Here is a 15,650-nt window from a genome sequence, read left to right on the forward strand (position 1 = left end):
TGGCAGCCTCGTTAGTCAAGTTGGATTTAATAAACAAAAATTAGCTTGATGGATGAAAAGAGAAATTCCGTGAATGAATCTGTTCGCACTTTTTGTTTAACTGCGCCATTTATAATTATGATGGTAATGGAAGTAGTGAAGGTAAAAGTTGTAGTAGTTGTGGATGTAAAAGTAGAAGTAGTGGAAGTAAAAGTAGTAGTAGTAGTAGTAGTAGTAGTAGTAGTAGAATATTCCGTTTCATTCCGTCTGTCCACCAACATAGCGGGAATTTTGATGATGTGGCACCTGCGCATTTCTGGTTCGTGAATACGTGAAAAACAACTGTTGTGATAGACATTGAAGCTTATTTTTCAATAATATATTTGAATATTTGTGTACAAAAAAAACTCAAGTTATTTGTATCGATAACGAACATACAAGCACAGGAAAAGACAAACTTGTATCAAATAAAGAACGATCTGTATTTTTTTTCAAATTCATTGATTGATAGCTCATTTCACGTATATTAAAAGATATCTGACTTTGCAAGCGCATGTAAAGGAAATCTTAATAATTTACTGCATGTAAATAATGTTTATTAATCAAAAGAACATGACATAGTAAATAACGACTGTTGAATGCGATGCTAGGTTATTTAGAATATTAGGCGACCCATGCTGTTTACATGAAAAAAACATCAAAATTCCTTATGTATAGACACTTCCAGAGTCGGATGTCACTTTATGTACCTGAATGAGATGAAATATGGGTATCTGAAAGGCTATGAATCGTTCGAGTATGATCAGACTATACCATTTGATGTACAAATTGTTCTTTGGTGTGCTTATATGGTAGATTATCGATGCAAATCGGCACGTTTGCGGTTCACATAAAAGGACTTGAGGTTTTTTGTATACACAAACATTCAAATATATCACTGAAAATATAAAGTTCATCTTCACGCAATCACGAACTAACAATGCGCAGGTGCCACATCTACGTTGGTAGTAGTAGTAGTAGTAGTAGTAGTAGTAGTAGTAGTAGTAATTGCAGTAGCAGTAGTTGTAGTAGTATTTCTTCCTTAGCGATAGATATAGAGATAAATAGACAGGAAGATAGAGATGCAGAAGAGAATGGGAGACAGTAAGACAGACAGACACACCGAGAAAAAATAATTGAGAAACAAACAGCAAATATATTGTTGCGAAACGAGAACAAAAATTTATATACACACACACAGAGAGAAGAGTAGAAATCTGAAAAAAACGGGGAGATTTTGTCAAATTATGAAACTGGGAAAACGGAGAAGGTAAAGGGGAAGACGAAGATAAAACAGGGGAGACAACATAAATCCTAAAAATGAGGAAGGGACCAGATAAGATAAAATGGAAGGGTCGAAGGAAGTGAGGAGGGAGCGATGAGGAAAGAAGAAAGAGAGAAAGAGAGAGAGAATGGAAAGGAAATGTTCGAGGGTCAGTAAAAATGCAGGAGGAGAAAGGGGTGAAGAAAGAGAATAAAAAGAGAAAGAAAAAAACATCGCAGATTTGAGGGGAATAAATGTGAGCAGAGTATGGAGAAAAAATTACAAAAGGAAAATACTTCGACAAAAAATTAAATACATAAATACATGGAGCACGAATATATTGAAAACAGAAACAGACTTTAAATTTTCCATACTTATTATAAGGAAGTAAAGTCAAATTCTCTCTCTCTCTCTCTCTCTCTCTCTCTCTCTCTCTCTCTCTCTCTCTCTCTCTCTCTCTCTCTCTCTCTCTCTCTCTCACGGACAAAATCAGGCACAGGAACGGACACAGACAGACAGACAGACAGAGACAAGAGTAAAGAAAAACAAGACAAGACAAACACACACACGTACAAACAGGCGGACAGGAAGACACACAGACATAAGCAGACAAAGACAGACCGACAAACAAACAAAAAGACAAACAGAAATGACAAACATACAAACACACAAAAACAGGTACAAACAAACAAGTAAAAGGTATAGAGTGAACGATAACCAAAGAGAAACACACGAAAGACAAACCGAAACAAGTACAAACAAAAGAAAAAAAAGACATACAAAACGATAAACAACGACAAAGAGCAACAGACGAACAAACCAACCCCACAGAGCAAACCAAACACAGGTAGAGCAAATAGGAACACAAATAAAACGAAACTGAAATCCCGACACACGGCGATTAAGCAGAGTCTCTGTGCTCACAATAACCTTGTGTCAACAGGTGAACAGAGCTTCATAAATATGCAGGTGTTTCCCAGGGAGTTTGTACAGAGTCTCTTGAACAAACGCCGAGGAAGAGGGGGAAAGCGAGGAGGAAGAGGACGAGGAAGAGAAGGAGGAGTGCATTAGGAAGAGGAAAAGAAGGAGGAGGAGGAAGAAAAGAAGAAAGGAGTGCAGGAGGAGAAAAGTGAGCGGAGGAGAATAGAAAAGAGCAGGAGAAAGAAGATATGGAGAAAAAAATAAAAATGAACAAAATAATGAGGAAAAAGGACAATCATAGGAAGACAAGGGCCGGAAGGATAAATAAATGAGAGAGAGAGAGAGAGAGAGAGAGAGAGAGAGAGAGAGAGAGAGAGAGAGAGAGAGAGAGAGTCAAATATCTTCCCAATTCTACGCTGTAGTAATATATATTTGAAATGGGGAACAAGACCACGAACATTCATATTCCCTTGCCTATCGTGAACACAGTAACAACACTTGATCCCTCCCTCGGCGTTGAAGCTCATGAATACCTTATCGAGGGCGTCCATGCGCTCGTGTAATTAATTATCTTAAAAACGTATTCACAAAGCTATAGAGACAGCTAACCTAAGTCATCGATGTGTCTGTAAATCACTAGATGAGGTAATTATCAATCGTAAATCAAGTGTAAATTTAGAGGAATGGTGTGTGTGTGTGTGTGTGTGTGTGTGTGTGTGTGTGTGTGTGTCTGTGTGTTAATGATATATAGAAGGCTCACTTTTCTTTATCTTTCTACCCTCTATCCTTTATTATAGACTTACTTACAGAGTCTAGATGAGATGAAGACGCCCATGAATATTAATGAAGGACACGTACGTACATAAAAAAAAAATATATTAAAAAAAAAAACACAACAATCAAATAAGTCTACGTTTCTATTTTGCCAGGTTACATATGTTCGCAAGATCTCTCTCTCTCTCTCTCTCTCTCTCTCTCTCTCTCTCTCTCTCTCTCTCTCTCTCTCTCTCTCTCTCTCTCTCTCTCTCTCTCTCTCTCGTCGCTCCCCTACATAAAACACAGAGGAAAACAAGTTGCAGGTTTGCTTCCGTGTTTATAGAAGCTGAGGATGCATTAGCAAAACAACCTCCTCCTCCTTCTCCTCCTTCTCCTCCTCCTCCTTCATTTCCTTCCTCCTCTGCTTTCCATGTCTTTGATCATCTCTCCTTCATTCCTTCTTGCACTTATCTCACTCCACTTCTTACATATTTGCATTCACGATTTATTCCTCCTTTTCTTTCTTCCTTCCTCAGAAACTTTTTTTTTTACACTTGGTACATTTCACTATATTATTTGATCTCTGCCTTGACGTATTTTTTTTACACATCTTATACTTTTTCCTGGCACTAAAGTATCACTGTTTTATTTTTGTTTCTATTTCATCCTTTCACTATTTTTTTTCATCTTTGCTTAGACATATTCCTTTTTACATTACATACTTTTTCGTGGCACTAACGTATCACTGATTTTGCTTTGTGCTGTTTTGTTTTGTTTTCTATTTCATCTTTTCCTGCACACTTAAATATTAATTCGGTTCTCTTCATCATATTCGTCGCTTCCCTTTCATGAGTGCGAGGCTTGATTTAATTACTCCTTCTCTTACTCTGTCCACCTATCTTTACCCTCCAGATAATTATTTTACGCTTATACCTCCTCCTCCTCCTCCTCCTCCTCCTCCTCCTCCTCCTCCTCCTTTCCTTCCTTCCTTCCTTTTCTGTCTGGTTGGTACAGCGTGGGTCATTTGTGATGTGGGGCGAGGAAACGACGAGGAAGCGGGAAAGAGAGAGAGAGAGAGAAGAGGGGAGAGCTGCGATAATGTTAGAGAGAGGGAGAGGGAAGATAACAGGGAAAAAGAGAGAGAGAGAGAGAGAGAGAGAGAGAGAGAGAGAGAGAGAGAGAGAGAGTTTAACCATGACTATAAGTGGAAGAGTCGTGTAGGGAGAGGGAAAGTGAGAGTTAGAGAGGGAGAGAAAGAGAGAGGGAGAGGCTGACACCGAGAAGAAATGGGGTGAGGGTGAAGGCACTCTCTCAAATTGGAGAGAGAGAGAGAGAGAGAGAGAGAGAGAGAGAGAGAGAGAGAGAGAGACATACAGAAAACCAGAAAGACAAACGAAAACAGGAACACACACACACACACACACACACACACACACACACGCACGCACACACCTGGGTCACATCGTACCTGCACAGCGCCAAACCCAATTATCATCTCCCTGGCAGGTAACAAGATGAGACAGATTGAGAAAACACGACGCCCTTCCTTTCCCAGCGCCCATTCCACCTTCCTTCACTCACCCCTCTCTCCGTTTCCCCGCTCTCCATCTTCCACACTCCTCTTCCCTTTGCTTCCTCTTCTCTTCCCTCCCCCTCCTCTTTCCCTTCCAATACCCTTTAAGTTCCATTCCCAAAACCCATTCCTCCTTCCCTCACCCTTTTCCCTTTTCCTCTTCAATCTTCCACACTCCTCTTCCCTCTCCATCCTTTCTCCCTTCCACATACACTCTCATTCCTGTATTTCACATTCCTCTTCACTTTCCCTCTCTATCCCTTTCACAAACCATCTCATTCCCTTCCTTACCTTCCAATCTCCCTCATGTGCAACAGTTTATCCTCGAGATGTCTTTGTAATGGGGATGGAGATGGCAACAGGTATGGCTGAGATCTGCTTCAGAGGAAATGGTTGTGTGTCATGTCAGTTCTTTAAATGAGTGGCGTCTTAGCAAGGTGGACTACTTGTTAAACTTCACTTCTACTACTGCTTCATCCGTTCTCCCTTTCCTTCGTCTTAATACTTCTTCCCGTTCCCATACTTCCCTTAAAAGAGAAGCAGCGTGTGTGAAGTTGAATTCCCTCATGCTCAGGTTTCACTCCTATATCAGTATTAGGAGTGTAGTTGAGTGGCAAGTCACCTCGAAAATTCTCCTTATTTTTCACGCAGCGTTGACGAGACTACGGACACATCGATCGCGGGAGAGTGTAACGAAGGCGCAGTCATGTTAGGAATATGAGCTGATATCCGCGCTGCCTGCCTCGGCGATCCATTACCACGAACACCGCAACCACACGCTCCTCTGAATTGCCGGTTTGTTTACTTTCCGAGGTTTTCATGTTCTCGGGAATCCATTTATCGACCAATTCACAACCAAGGATGAAAAGCTGCCTGGCTGACTACGAACAAGTCTATCTGATTCGCAGGAAGCAAGACGCGCTCTCCAATAAGCCACGTAGGCGTCTGAGACCACTAACATTCCTGCCTTGCTCGTAAAGACTGAGCCGCCGATAAAAACACTTCAGAACTGAACCAAAAACTAAAAAAAAAAAAAAGTGCAGATATATGGTAGCAAAACAGATTAAAAGGCAAGAAAAGGATATAAAAGCTTACAGAAACCTATGAAATGGCTAGGAGACGAACTTAGAAAACAGACGAAAAGGAAAGAAACGGCAAAGTTAAGAGTACAAACCCGATGAAAAGGCAAGAAATTACACAAACAAGCTTACAAAACCGATGAAAAGGTAAGAAAATGCACAGGGAAGCTTACAGAAGATTAAAATGCACGAAAATGAACATATAATCCTTCAAAAACTCTCAAAAGGCATGAAAATAAACATACAAACTAGCAAAACCGATGAAAAGTATACGAATTGCATGACTGAAGAGGCTGGGAAAGCATGCACACAGGACCACAGTGACTGAGGACGAGGATAACATGAAGCGGACGAAAAAGAAAAAAAAGGACCTCCACTAATCTTGGGAGCGCAAAAGACGGCCGGAAAAAAGGGTCGAAGTTGAGGGCGCGCGAGGCGAGGCGCGTCTGGTCGGAGGGTAATTTTGTCCCGCCTCAGCAAGTGTTTTTGTCGAGTCGGCGCCCAAGTTTGAGGGGAAGTTGTTATTGGACGGTGATGAGGCCGAGGAGGAAATTGGTGGACGGTGATTGGCTGTAGTGATGCTGCGGCGGATTATTCCACGTGACCTCCCACCCTCCTTCCCTCCTTCCTTCCTTCCTTCCTGGCTTCTGTTGATCCTTTATCCTATCCTTCCCTTCTGCCCTTCGATTCAACTTTTTTTTCCTTTCCTCTCTTTCCCCTCGATCATTCCTCCTTTTCTGTCCTTACCATCCCTTTTTCCCTTCGATCCATTTGCCTCCCCTTTCCTTTCCTTTCCTTTCTTTCAAGTTCTCTTTTTTTTTCCGTTCCTCCTTTCCCCTCGATCATTTCTCCTTTCCTGTCCTTACCATCCCTTTTTCCCTTCGATCCATTTGCCTCCCCTTTCCTTTCCTTTCCTTTCCTTTCCTTTCCTATCCCTTTTCTTTTGACGCATTATTTTTTTCAATCTTTTCCTCCTTTCTCATCTTCCATTCCATCCACTTTCCTCTCCTCCTCTTCCCTTTGATCCTTCCTCCTTTCCTTTCCTTTCCTTCCATTCTCCTCTTCGATCCTCCCTCCTTTCCTTTCCTCTCCTTCTTTTCCTTCCTTTCAATTCGTTAATTCCTCCTATTTCTCTTGATTTTTCCTATACTTTACCTCTTCTCCTGCCTCCAATTTTTTCTTTTTTTCCTTACTTCTTTCTTCCCTGTAACCTTTGATTCTTTCTTCCTCTATTTTCTTTTCTTTCCCTCATTTCCTTCCTTCAATTCTTCCTTCTATCCTCTCCGCCCCTCCTCCTCTCCTTCTTCTTTCAATTCATTCTCCTTTCCTTTCCTTATTTTACTTCTTCCTTTTTTATTTTTTCCTTCTTTTTGGTTTCGACTACTCCCTCCAATTATGCCTTCCTTTCTTCCTCCTTTATTTTATTTGTCTTGCCTTTGTTTTTTTTTCTTCCTTCTCTCATCTTGTACACTTCTTCGTTTATTCTTCTTTCCATTTTTTCCTCTATGTCCTTTGCACCGTGTTCGTCCTTCATACCCTTCCTCTATCACTACTTCCATATTCTCTTTCCTCTTCTCTTTCTTCGTTTCTTCACTTCCACCTCTCTCCTTCTCTTCTTCCCTTTTACTCTGGACTTTCTTTCACCTCCTCGTTTATTTTATTCTCCTTTGTCCTGTTCTTCATTTCAAGCTTCTCATCACCTTTCGTTCCTTATTTATTCTTTTTTATTCCTCTTTCTCTCTTCCCTCCTTCACATATCCATCCATATTTCTTGTCCTTGTCTTCTCCAGATCATCTTTTTCTTTCTCTTCTCTTCTCTTCTCTCTCTCTCTCTCTCTCTCTCTCTCTCTCTCTCTCTCTCTCTCATTCCCTTATTCCATTCCGACATTTTTTTTTTCACAGATTTCCTCCTCGTTCTCGCACTCTCTCTCCCTCCTCCATTTCATCAATTCTACTTGTTCTCCCATTTTTCCTCCCTTACGCCTCGTTCCATCCCTTCCTCCATCATTCAGAACACCCTTTCTCTCTCTCTCTCTCTCTCTCTCTCTCTCTCTCTCTCTCTCTCTCTCTCTCTCTCTCTCTCTCTCTCTCTCTCTCTCTCTCTCTCTCTCAAGTATTTATTCTTCTCATTTTCTTTTGTCCCTTCTCCATTCTTCTAGACCTCTACTTTCCCTTGTACCTTTTTTTTTTCCTTTTTTTCCCTTCAATTTATACTCTCTCTCTCTCTCTCTCTCTCTCTCTCTCTCTCTCTCTCTCTCTCTCTCTCTCTCTCTCTCTCTCTCTCTCTCTCTCTCTCTCTCTCTCTCTCTCTCTCTCTCTCTGATATCTCTGTCATCTCCTTCCTCCTATTGGCTCCTTCCCTGTAAGGGACTCACACCACTGTCTTTCCCCCTTTCTCTCGTTTCTCAGCCGCAGTTTCCTCGCATTACGCCTCCCCGGCCCATACACCACATTATAGGCTCTCTGCGTCCCACTGCCAACCTTCCTTCCCTCCCCAGACACTCACCGGGGTTGTAGTTTCCCTTTCTTGTTTCTTATTCTGGCCAGCTTCGTCGTGCCGTATACCAATTTTTCTTTCCCTTTTCTACTCCTGTGCCTAGTCTTCCCCCATCACAAATAGACCATAGCATTTTTTTTCACTCCTCTTTATCAAACTCTCTTCCCCCGTTTTTCCCTCTATTCAAGTTCCACAGTGTCCTCTGCCAAATTGTTTTCCTTTTTCTCAAGTCCCCCCAACAATTAAAACCTCATCTCTTTCACTTCCCGTCATTCCCTTCCCGTCCCATATTTATCCCAATTTTTCATATTTCTACTATCATCTTATATTCTTAAGCTTTTCACAACACAACAGATTCCACTATCTCTATCAATGCTTCACCATTTTACATCTGTCCTTTTCAGTTCCACTCTACCCAAGTTCTACAGTGCCGTTTACCAGTCCCCTTTCTCCCTATTTCTCCTCACCAGGCCTGCTTCCAGTATCTCCAACCTCCAGAGCTCCACAATCTTCCCCTTTTCCTCCAATCATCCCTTTCTCGTTCTTCTTTCCACACACGTTTTCCTCTAACAACCATCACCCCTTCCCTTTATTACTTTTCCCTGTTCAGACATTATTCCCAGTTTCCAAATTTCTAAAACTTCATAACTTTCTTCCTTCCTTTCCTATTATCCCTTTGTCGTTCCGCATTCCAAGTAGCATCATTATATCACCCTCCAGCTCATTTTTTTTTTTCCTATTTCTCTGCCCATGCCTTCTTCCTAATCTCCTAATCTCCTAATCTCTAGAACTCCTAACATTTCCTACTCTTTTCTTTCTCGTTTCTCAACCCAGCCCATCCCAACTGTATCATTCTCTAGCTCGTCTCTATTTTCATGTGTTTTTTTTCTCTCCTCTGACCTTTTCCTTCTCCATTCCTGCACCATCTAAGACCTCACCTCTCTCCCTTTTCCCTCCACATTATACCTCTTACATTCCCTCTGACCCGTCTTTCCCCTGGGGAGGAATATGAGAACCTGAGGGCCGCATCGTCTTACCATTCCCAGGCCAAGGCACGTCGGTGGACAGACTTCGGGTGATTCTTTCTTTGGGAGGGGAGAGACTCGAAGCTTCCAAGGGTCAGGTCAGGTTAGGTTAGGTAAGGTTAGGTTTTGCTCTGGTTTGACTTAGTTTCGTCATGTTAGGTTTGGTTAGGATAGATTGGCTGTGGTCTGGATGGATTTCTTTTAGCATAGTTAAATTGGGTTAGTGCTCTGCAGGATAGGATATAGAGCAAGGTAAGTTAGGACAAGGTAGAATTGGACTGGGTGTCAGGGGCTGGGATTATAATGGATGATGTCAAGTTATGTTACGTAAGATTATATTTTGGTTAGGTTGAGTTTACCTTGAGTTTAGTTAGGATAGATAATGAATAGAAAACGAGCGAAAAGATTACGGACTACGACTATTAAGTATTTTTGGTGACAAGTAAGGCAAGAGAGAAAAAGAAAGACAGGAAGGAAAAGGAAAAAAATATATAAGGCAAGGTTTCAAGGGATGTCTCAAAGAAAGGACTCGAAAGAAAGGCAGACAGGTAGAATTTCAGGTAGGAAAGGTAGCTCAGAGAGGGAAAGGAAAGAAAAACTGAGGCACGAGAGGAGACAAAAAAACAAAAAAAAAAAGCTTCTGAGTTGTCTCGAGGATGGAAGAGGACAGAAAAGGGGAGGAATATATCGAAGAAGATTCTCAAAGGGGAGAGAGGAAGGAGGAAACAAGCCACATGGGAGACGAGAAGAGGGAGGAGGAGGAGGAGGAGGAGGAGAAAAAATAAACAGGAAACCAATCTACCGTGGTGAGATGCGAGGGAAGGAAAGGGGAGAGAAGAGAGAGGCGGAGGTAGGGAGGGAAGAGAAATATATATTACCCATATGTGAAACGAGGAAAAAAATAGAATAGCGAGACACCGAGAGCGAGAGCGAGAGAGAGAGAGAGAGAGAGAGAGAGAGAGAGAGAGAGAGAGACTGGTGGGTGGGGGATGAGAGAAAAGCCTGAGGGATAGGACATGATAGAAGTGGAGGGAAGGAAAGACATAAATGTGTACGAGAGGGAAGGGAAGGGACAGGAAAGGGAGGGAGGGAGGACAGGTAAAGGGAAGGAGGACCGTCTCGGGAGGTGAATGGGTAAAGGAGGAGAAGGTGGCAGAGGAGGAAGAGGAAAAGGACGAAGAAGAGGAAAAGGAGAAAACACGACTCCCTCTCCATTTAACATTCACAGGAGGGCGTAGCTTATGAGCAACATGTTTCGACATGAACAGGACACATAGAGAATGACAAATCATAAGTCGGAGAATGGATTACCAAAAAAATCCACTTGGGAATATTATTGTTGAAACTTGTCTCGCGCGAATTATATGCTCCTGAAATCTGTTCCGGGTAGAGACAAAATAAACACTGATGAATATACACATCAAAGGGTACTGAAACGAATTACTGGACATGAATTGATAAACAGTCGTTGAATAATTAAGCAATATATTAAGGAAATAGCGCGGGACACATTCAGGAACATCGGTGCAATTGATATATGGGAGAGAAAGGCAGTAATATAAAGGACGAGACATAGGAACAAAGAAGAAGAAACTTAACCAAATAAATGAAGCAAAATTCCACCAAAAATCTGAATAAAAACCAAGCAAACAAAGGAAAAACTAGCACGTGCACATCGATATGAAAAAAAAGAGACAGGAGAGCAAAAAAAAGAAATGACAAAAGAAACATAAAACCGTGAAAGAAAATCATGACCAAAAATAGAAAAGATAAACAACGCGGGCAAAATAAAGACAAGAAGAAAAATAGGAAACAAAAAATAAAGACACATGAAACAAAACAAAAATATGCATAATCAAATATACACGGAAGAAAAAATAAACTAATAAATACGTATTAAAGTTGACTAAAAAAAAACGGAAAATAAGACAAAAAAATTCAAAACAAAAGAAAAAAACAGAAAACGGAGACTGAAGAAAATAAAATCGAACCCCTTAGCAGCACACACACACACACACACACACACACACACACACACACACACACACACGGACGGACGCTCCCAGGAATGGCTGATCGGTCGTGAATAAAGCGTGCGGCGGAGACAAATCAAACACAGGCAAAACACACACAAACACACGCAGAATAGACCCACTAAAAGATTCACTCTCGGCAGCGGGCAGCGGAAACACAACGGGGGAGGGACAAAGGGAAAAAGGGAAAAATCTGTCGGTATAAATGTTATGGAGAGGGAAATGATTGCCTCTAGTGCGTCATTTCGTCTCTATCTATCTACCTCTCTATCTATCTGTCTCCATGTAAATCCTTCTCTTAACTTCATTTCCTCCCTACATCCTTCTATACATCCTCCTTCTTACCACTCTATATTCACCTTCTCTCCTCTTTGTCCATAACGTAACCTACCAAACTATCCATCTATCTATCTACCCATCTATCTAAACTCATTTCACTCCTTCATTTCCAGTCTACATCCTTCTATTCTTCTTCCGTTTACTCCTCTGCATCCCTTATCCTCTTCTCCATTTTCTCCTCCATAACGTTACTCTCCTTTTCTTGCCATCTCTCTCTCTCTCTCTCTCTCTCTCTCTCTCTCTCTCTCTCTCTCTCTCTCTCTCTCTCTCTCTCTCTCTCTCTCTCTCTCTCTCTCTCACAGTAATCCATTCCCATACTCTCATATCCTGCTTTCCTTTTCATGTAGTTCTTTCCTTATTTTCTCCTACACTTTACTCTCTCCTGTCTCATGTCTTCCTTCTGCCTTCACCCCATCAAAAGTAATAAAAGTATCAAGAAGACCTGGTAGAAATACATGCAGAAGATAAGTCTTTAGAAACATATTAAGGGAGTTTCAAGTTTATACAAGAAAAAAAAAGTATATGACATTTGCATACCTTTGTCTTTCCCTTCTTTTCACTTCTTGGTTTCATTGCTAATCCTTGTATTCTTTCTCCTCCTCTCGCGCCAATATTTCTGGGTAGTGTTTTGCGTTCGTCCTGTTCTTAAATATTTCCTGCGGTTCTCTTCTGTTCGCTTTGGTCGGCCGGGGATTGCTCTTCTCTTCCTCGTGGACTCTGGACAGAAGATAGATAGAACACGAATATTAAAGGAAAGCAGGGACAGAGAAAACAAAGAGAGAAACAGAACTAGTATGGAGCGCACACATTTCAACACATATAAGAACAGAAATTCACACACCTCCCCCAAATAAAAAAATAAAAAGTACAACCAAAGATTTTAGCTGCAATTTCCCCCCAACACTTTCATGTGACGAGGTAGAAAAATAAAATACAAATAATAGAAATAATAACTCAGTCGCCTCATTTTCCGCGATATTAAAACGACTGTATTCTAGTATTCATAAAAGCGTCATCTGTGAGGGAGGGCGGTGTAAAACGCGGAAAATAAAGCTAAAATATAACACTGGGATGATAATAATACTGTGACATTCTGTACTCTGCGGCTCTGGCTTGATGATGCCCCCCCACCGATCCCAATGCCCCCCCTCCTCACCACTCCCCCGTCCCCTCTTACCCCAGCTCTTGCATCCCTCTCCCCCTTCCCCCATCCCCACCCCCATCACCCAAGCCTCCATCAGATACAGTGTGTGCGACCTTTATTTCTCTACTCCTCCGCTATCTACCCACCTCGTATCTATTCTTTTATCTTTCTCTCTATACCTGTCAGTCTCAACCCTCTCACTGTCTCGCTTTTTCAGTCTCTTGCCTTCTCTGTCTCTCGCGTTCTCTGTCTCTCGCGTTCTCTCTCTCTCTCTCTCTCTCTCTCTCTCTCTCTCTCTCTCTCTCTCTCTCTCTCTCTCTCTCTCTCTCTCTCTCTCTCAACACACACACACACACACACACACACACACACACACACACACACATTCTTTGCAACAAAAATGCATTACAAATAAAATGTTTAGAAAGCAAATAAATCGTAGACAATGCAGTAAAATAAGGAGGAGGAGGAGACGGCGGCGGCGGCGGCGGAGGAGGAGGAGGAGGAGGAGGAGGAGGAGGAGAGGTAGAAAAGCGAAGGAGTAAGATTTCAGCAAAAGGGATGCGGTAAAAACTAGGAAAAGAAAAAAATATGAATTACTGACAACAAAAAAAACATGGTAAAAACACTAAAAAAAAAACTAGATGTGAAGGAAAGATATTAAAGACAACCTAAAAATATCACAAAAAAATAATAAAAAGTTCAACGAAAAAAAATGAAGACGAGACGAAATAAAAATAAATAAAAGAAAGACAGGAAGGAAGGAAGAAATTAAGGGAGAAATGTTGGAAAGAGAGGTTGCAGGAAGACACGAAAAGGTGGGGAAGGGAGAGGAGGAAGAGGAGAAGGACAAAGAACAGGAGGAGGAGGAGGAGGAGGAGGAGGAGGAGGAGGAGGAGGAGGAGGACATCTTACACAAGGCCAATATTCTCAAAAACCTCAGTTCTCCCTCGAGGCAAGTCTCTCCCTCCCTCCCTCCCTCCTCTCAACATTACCTCCTTCCCTCCCTTTCACCTCAACCTTTCCTCTGGATCTTCTATATTTTTCTCATTTTCTTCTTTCTACATATCTACTTTTTTTCTTTCAGTATTTTCGCTTTCTTTCATCACCTATATTTCTCTCTCTCTCTCTCTCTCTCTCTCTCTCTCTCTCTCTCTCTCTCTCTCTCTCTCTCTCTCTCTCTCTCTCTCTCTCTCTCTCAGTTCCGATATTGCAAAAGGAAGATAAGAAAGAAAAGTAGGATGAAAAGGAGGACGATGATAATGATGAGAAGGAGATAGAGAAAGAGGAGAAAGAAGAGGAGTAGAAGGAAGAGGAGGAGAAGGAGGGGAAGGAAGAAGGAAGAAGACGTGAAAGAAATGTAATTGGTTTCCTGCTACGTTCATAAACTATTCCTCGTCTATTTCCTCCTCCTCCTCCTCCTCCTCCTCCTCCTACTCCTCCTTATCTCCCTGGCTGTCAGATAAGTGGTGGTGGTCGCCGCTATCTGATATCTGTCCCCGAAGGCTTGTCTGTCTGCGCGCCCCTCTTGCTGTTTGATAAAAAGAAACACCGCTCTCTCTCTCTCTCTCTCTCTCTCTCTCTCTCTCTCTCTCTCTCTCTCTCTCTCTCTCTCTCTCTCTCTCTCTCTCTCTTTCGTATTGAAAATCGTGGTTTTTTTTTTAGATTCTTAACTTTTGCATTGTTCATTTTTTTTTTTTTTGTCTCCTCCTCCTCCTCTTCCTCCTCCTCCTCCTCCTCCTCCTCCACTTTCTTCTCCCCTTCCTCCTCTTTTCCTTTACTATTTCCTTATCATGCTTTGCCTCCACTGCCAGTTACCTCCTCCCCCTCTACTATCCCTCCTCCTCCACCTCCTCCACTTCTCCACCTGCTCCGGGCCACCGAGATATTCTTCCCGAAAACTCCACATCTCGAGACTACAAAAGACCCTTTCTTGCCCCGCCTCAAAGGGAAATCTTCTCCCAGCAAGGAATCAGAAAGTAAGCGAAGGAAGGAGGAGGAGGGGCGGAAGGATTGGAGGGAGGAGGATTGGAAGGGATGGAAGGGAAGGGGAATGGAGGAAGGGATGGGAAGGAAGGGGAATGGAGGAAGGGATGGGAGGGAAGGGGAATGGAGGAAGGGATGGGAGGGAAGGGGAATGGAGGAAGGGAAGGATGGAAGGGAGGAGGGAAGAGAGTAAAGTATGTAGGAAAGGGAAATGGGTACAAGGTTAAGAGAGAGAAGGAAGTGAATTAGGGAAAGGAAGGGAAGAAAGGGAAGGAAAGAAAGGGGTGTGGAGGGATGGAAGGATGGGAGGGAGGAGGGAGAAGAGAGTTAAGGATGTAGGAGGAGAGGGGGAGAAGGTTAACAGGAAGGGAAGAAGGGGAAGGAAAGAAAAGGGTAAAGATGGATGTAGGAGGAGAGGGGGACAAGGTTAAAAGAGAGGAAGGAAGGGAGGGATGGAAATAAGGGAGGAAAATAAGGGAGGGAAAGAAAGGGGTAAGGAGGGATTGAGGGATAGGAAGGAGGATGGAAGAGAACGTAAAGGATGTAGGATTGGAAAAGAGTACGGGGTTAAGAGGGAGAAGGAACTAAGGGAAGGAAGGGAGAGGGATGGAAAAGAGAAAAAGAAGGGAAGGGAGAAGGGACGGAAGAATGGGTAGGAGGAGGGAAGAGAGTGCAAATGATGTAAGATGAAAGAGGTGGTATAAAGTTAAGCGCCTGAATGGAAGGGAGGGAAAGAAAGGAAGGAAAGGGAGATTGGAAAGTTGTTAAGAGAGAGAGGGAGGAAAATAAGGAGGGTGGGTGCTGGTGATGTCCGACTGGTGATGTAAGATAAGGAGAAAACGGAGGAAGGAAAGGAGGAGGAGGAAGAAGAAAGAGAAGGCCAAGCAGGGTAGACTTCAGGGGGGCAGAGGAAGTAGTTAAGTGAGAGAGGATGATGATGAAAATGGTGAGGAGAAAGAGGAGACGAGGAAGAATCAGAATAAAAACAATAATAAAAAAAAATAGATATGGATGA

At 42.4% G+C, this 15,650-nt stretch overlaps 1 long non-coding RNA gene across 1 annotated transcript in view; it reads right to left on the reverse strand.

The window, feature by feature from the left end:
• The window catches only part of LOC127008975 (uncharacterized), a 100,497-nt gene that overhangs the window by 42,613 nt on the left and 42,234 nt on the right, over positions 1–15,650 (reverse strand). The window contains exon 2 of the long non-coding RNA XR_007761494.1: positions 12,043–12,222. This is a non-coding gene — a long non-coding RNA (uncharacterized LOC127008975). The remainder of the gene's footprint in view (positions 1–12,042; positions 12,223–15,650) is intronic.

This window comes from Eriocheir sinensis, chromosome 39 (assembly GCF_024679095.1).
Source record: "Eriocheir sinensis breed Jianghai 21 chromosome 39, ASM2467909v1, whole genome shotgun sequence".
In the NCBI taxonomy this organism is placed as follows: Eukaryota; Metazoa; Arthropoda; class Malacostraca; order Decapoda; family Varunidae; genus Eriocheir; species Eriocheir sinensis.